Source organism: Egretta garzetta, unplaced genomic scaffold, assembly GCF_000687185.1.
Source record: "Egretta garzetta isolate BGI_Z169 unplaced genomic scaffold, ASM68718v1 scaffold860, whole genome shotgun sequence".
NCBI lineage: Eukaryota > Metazoa > Chordata > Aves > Pelecaniformes > Ardeidae > Egretta > Egretta garzetta.
In genome coordinates, this window is record NW_009258286.1 from 29,913 (window position 1) to 35,126 (window position 5,214).

The 5,214-nt window shown below is 50.7% G+C and overlaps 1 pseudogene; it reads right to left on the reverse strand.

Moving 5' to 3' along the window:
- Window positions 1–2,736: 2,736 nt before the first annotated feature.
- Window positions 2,737–4,417, reverse strand: LOC118452113 (annotated as a pseudogene).
- Window positions 4,418–5,214: the final 797 nt, after the last annotated feature.

Sequence of the window (5,214 nt, forward strand, 5' to 3'; positions counted from 1 at the left end):
TGGGACCATCAACCCCAGCCATTAACCTAACACTGCCAAGGCCACTACTAAACCATGTCCTGAAGCACCACATCTACCTGTCTTTTAAATATGTCCAGGGATGGGGACTCAACCACTTCCCTGGGCAACCCCTTCCAGTGCTTGACAACCCTTTTGGTGAAGAAATTCTTCCAAAATTTCTAATCAATACCTCCCTTGGTGCAACTTGAGGCCATTGCCTCTTCTCCTATTGCTTGTAACATGGCAGAAGAGACCAATGCCCACTTTGCTACAAACTCCTTTCAGGTAGTTGTAGAGAGCAATGAGGTCTCCCCTGAGCCTCCTTTTCTCCAGGATAAACAATCTAAATTCCCTCAGCTGCTCCTACTTGTGCTCTAGACCCTTCACCAGCTTTGGTGCCCTTCTTTGGATGCAGTCTAGCACCTCAGTGTCTTTCTTGTAGTGAGGGGCTCAAAACTTAAAGCAGTACTCAAGGTGCAGCCTCACCAGTGTCCAGTACAGGGGGACAATCACTTCCCTGGTCATGCTGGCCACACTGTTTCTCATACTATAGGGGCCTAAAGCATGAGTTGTGAGGAGAATCGGAGGGAACTCAGCCTCTCTACCCTGCTGAAAGAGGCATGGGGCAACCTAGTAGGAACCTAAAACTACCTGGAGAGATGATGGAGCCAAGCTCTCTTCTGAAGTGGCCAATGATATGACAGAGGCAAAAGCCACCAAGTGCCTCTGGGTAGCTTCAGGCTGAGCCTTAGGAAAAAGGAAATGGGCTAGGAAGAGCATTGTGTGATCTTCATCTTCGGTGCTCTTCTTCGCTCTGGAAAGCTATAGCCAGCCTGCAGGCTGGACTAGATTTCCCCAACAATCTCTTTCCCACCAGCCCTTCCAGGAGCCTAGATGCCCACATGCCCTATGAGAGGAGGTTAAGCTGGAGGTGAGGTTCTCTACATCATATGCTCGTAGGATAATTCAGGGAGGGAGGGATCTCATATGGTTCCAATGTCTATGAAAAACCAGGGATATCTCTGAGATTAGAACAGGTTGCTCAGTAAATGCCAGCATCTACAAAAAGAGTTTACACATCAACCACGAATCAAAGCCACTATTACAGGAAGGGAGATGAGACATTTGGCCAGCTCTGTGAACAGAACCATGCATCCTGAGATTCCTGGGAACATCCACCTTCTTTTCCAGAGAGGTGGGATCCTCTTGCAAGTTTCCATGAGAAGTATAAAAGCTGCAGCTCCCACATGTCTGCAAGTGCCAGGAGAAGGAACTGGTTGATGGAGCTACTGCTGGACACTTGATCCCTTTGTTCATGGATGGTGGTCTGCTTTGTGCTGGCCACATGTGCCATTAGGAGCAGGGCTCTGCCCATAAGCTGCCAAGGAGTCATCCCTGATCTACAACAGCAGGCACCTGGGAAAGGGAGTGACAGCTTCTGAAATTCACTCTTTAGCTCCTGTGTTGTCCCCTTGTCATGGAGAGGAGCTGCTCAGCATCTTCCAGCAGGAGAAGCCCAGGGAAACTCCTGGATGTCCTATAGACTGTGGTGTCATGAGCCGAGGGAGCTCACTCCTCAGCCCCACACACTGCACTGTCCAGAGACCCACAGGTTCAGACAGGCTGAGGGACTTTGCTCCCCTGGACACAACCATGTGGCAAGCCCTGCAGCGTTGGGGTGGGAGATGCATCTGAACCTGCCTTGCTTCCAGAGTGTGAAGGGCAGAGCAAAGGCTGCATGGAGAGGAGGGAAAGATGGAGAAATGGCCCGATGCACCTGTTGAGGGAGGACAGGGACAGACAAATGGCACTGGGGTGTTTCTCCTTCTTAGGATTTAGCTGCTGAGGAGGTGACTCAAGCAAAGACCCTACAGCTCTACTGGGAGGAAGAGGAGACCAGGGGCTGCTCTGGGAAAGTTCTGCCTCAGCCCCTGCCCGTGTCTCTGCTCACTGGCAAAAAATCTTTCCCTGTCCCCACACCTCCTCTCTGCCAGTGCTCACAGAGCCCATCCCTCCTGCTCTGCTCTGCCCTGCAGACACCACCCAGCAGCAGGGCACTGCCCAGGGACATCTCTGTGTGTACAGGCTATGATGGGATCATCAGCTCAACACTGATGAGGCTGTGAAGGTCATGCTGGGGCTGCCTGCAGCTGTGCAGTCATCATTTCTGAGACACCAAATGTATTCATCTCTAAGTGCAAAAAGATTTGGAGTTCGTCTCCTCCAGAACCTAGAGTTGAAGTTTCACATCCAATTCCCCACCCAGACAAACAAGAGCAGGAGAGTGAAAGCACAGGCTCCTTCTCTTCCAGGTAGCCCCTCCACTGGCAAGGCAAAAAAGGTCAGTGGCAACCTGTGTCCCCTTCTCTCCTCTCCAGGAGGTCCTGAGATATCTGCAGCCCCTCCACACCATCCCATCTCCCCAGGTCAGCACAAGGCCCCAGCCCAGAGACAGAGCAGCCTGCCCTGAGCTGGAACAGCCAGAAAGGTGTTTTCATTTCTCATTCATGCCTGCCCTGCTGAAGACAGATCTCAGAAAAAGAAGATACTGCTGGTTCATTTATTTTACTTAAAAACACCCCTTGTATACACAAACCCTCTGGGTCACACAGGATGGGTAGACACTGAAGAAGGAAGGGATGAAAAATCACACTGCCTTGCAGACAACATCATCACAAGTGGAAAAAGAAAGAAAATAAAAAACAGAAAAAGATAAGTAAAGAAAGCCTTGGACTGTCATGATGTACTCTGGGAGTCACTTGCAGAGGAAGGTACACAGTCTCTGGCTGTTGAAAAATGCCTGATCAGTTTCTTCAGGGCATCTTTGAGCTCCTGGTTCCTGACACTATAGATGAGGGGGTTCATTGTTGGAGGCAGAACTGAGTAGTGAACTGCCATCACCATGGATGGGGAAGAGATGGAGGGGGGCTTCAGGTAGGCAAACATGACAGTACTGACAAACATGGAAACAACGGCCAGGTGAGAAAGACACGTGGAAAAGGCTTTGTGCAGTCCCTGCATGGACAGATAGATGAGCAAAACACCACTTGGATGGTGAGCAGTGGCGAAAGGTCCATACTCTACCTGCAGGCCAGGAGACATACTGGGGTTTGGTGAGGCAGCGCAGGGGACCCTCCTGAGCGCAGTGCAGTTTAACACCTCTAAAAATACTGAGAACACAAGGAGAACAGACTCCTTAGAAGACCAATTCTTGGACGTTTTCCTGGAAGCAACTTTGTAGGAAGAACTCAGACTTCAGGAACTGCACCTGGGAGATTCCTTTTTATTGAAGAGCTGCATTTGGACAGTGTGAGTGACAGTGAGGCACAAGAGGATCAAGCCTCAAGAGAAGAAGTATAAACCTAGAAAAATATCTCTAAGCAGGATTATCATAAGAGAAAAAAGCAGATTCGTGGCCGAAGATAAACTCTGGAAAATTTGAAGAAAAGGGGAGTGGGGTTGTCATTCATGAAACACCATCTGTTTGGCCAGTTTCCATAGGGCCTCCTTGAGCTCCTGGTTCCTCATGCTGTAGATGAGTGGGTTCACTGCTGGAGGCACCACCGAGTTCAGCACTGCCACCACCAGATCCAGGGATGAGGAGGAGATGGAGGGGGTTGCAGGTAGGCAAACATACCAGTGCTGATGAATAGGGAGACCACGGCCAGGTGAGGGAGGCACATGGAAAAGGCTTTGTGCTGCCCCGGCTGTGAGGGGATCCTCAGCACGGCCCTGAAGATCTGCACATAGGACACCACAATGAAAACAAAACACCCAAATGATAAACACGGACTGAACAAAAGAAGACAAACTTCTCTGAGGTAGGCATCTGAGCAGGAGAGCTTGAGGATCTGGGGGATTTCACAGAAGAACTGGTCCACGGCATTGCCATGGCAGAGTGGCAGTGAAAATGTATTGGCCGTGTGCAGGAGAGCATTGAGAAAGCCACTGCCCCAGGAAGCTGCTGCCATGTGGACACAAGCTCTGCTGCCCAGGAGGGTCCCATAGTGCAGGGGTTTGCAGATAGCAATGTAGCGGTCATGCAGATGGCAACACAGCGGTCATAGGCCATGACAGTGAGAAGATAATACTCTGCTGAAATAAAAGAGACAGACAGAAAAACCTGCGCAGCACATCCTGTGTAGGAGATGGCCCTGGAATCCCACAGAGAATTAGCCATGTTTTTGGGAACAGTGGTGGAGATGGAGGCCAGGTCAAGGAGGGAGAGGTTGAGGAGGAAGAAGTACATGGGGGCGTGGAGGCAGTGGTTGCAGGCTATGGCGGTGATGATGAGGCCATTGCCCAGGAGGGCAGCCAGGTAGATGCCCAGGAAGAGCCAGAAGTGCAAGAGCTGCAGCTTCTGCGTGTCTGTGAATGCCAGGAGGAGGAACTGGGTGATGGAGCTGCTGTTGGACATCTGCTGCCTCTGGGTATGGGGACCTGTCCAAAGAGGTAAAGGCAATGAGAAGTTATGGGAGAGGTTTTTGAGGAAAACCTATTCCAGTTCTCATGGAAACCCCCTAGATTGCCTCGTCCCTTTTAGGAGGACCTTTGGCAGGTCCCTTTCATGAGCTCTGTTTGGTGCTGGCTAAGGGTGCCAGGGCAAGCAGGTGTCTCTGCTGGGCTCTGGAGGTGTCAGTCCCATCATGCGACAATTGATAAAAGCAACATGTGGTGATCTCAGATCAAATCCACGTTTGATATCAATGAGATTTTCAGCGTTGTTGATCCCATTTCATCCGACTACAGAGTAGAGCTGAGGAGATTTCGGATTGTGTATTTTGTTCTTGTTGCCCCAGCAGAAATCCTTGGTGGTTCTGCTGCACTCCAAGTGAAATGCTGTGGGTGCTGACAGGCAAAGGGACTGTCCCTTAGTGCAGGCTGTCCATCAGCCCTGGTCTCAGCTTCCCTTTCCTTGCAGCTCTTTTAGCTGCAGGATGCTCAAACCCAGATGTTCACCTGAGGAGAAACTGGAAACTTCTGAGAGTAAAGGAATCCAGTTCCCTATTGCAGGAACCCTTCCAAATCCTTCCTCACAATCTCATTGTACCTAAGGAGGATCTCAGCTCTCCCTTCCCAGCCATGGACAGAGAGGGCTGCCCACACACAGACCATGAGCCACACTACCATGGCCTTACCATTGAATTGTCTTCTCCATGGGGCATAGAGTCTCCATGGGTGAGATGTGCCCTTCTGGGGGGCAGCCTGCATCCC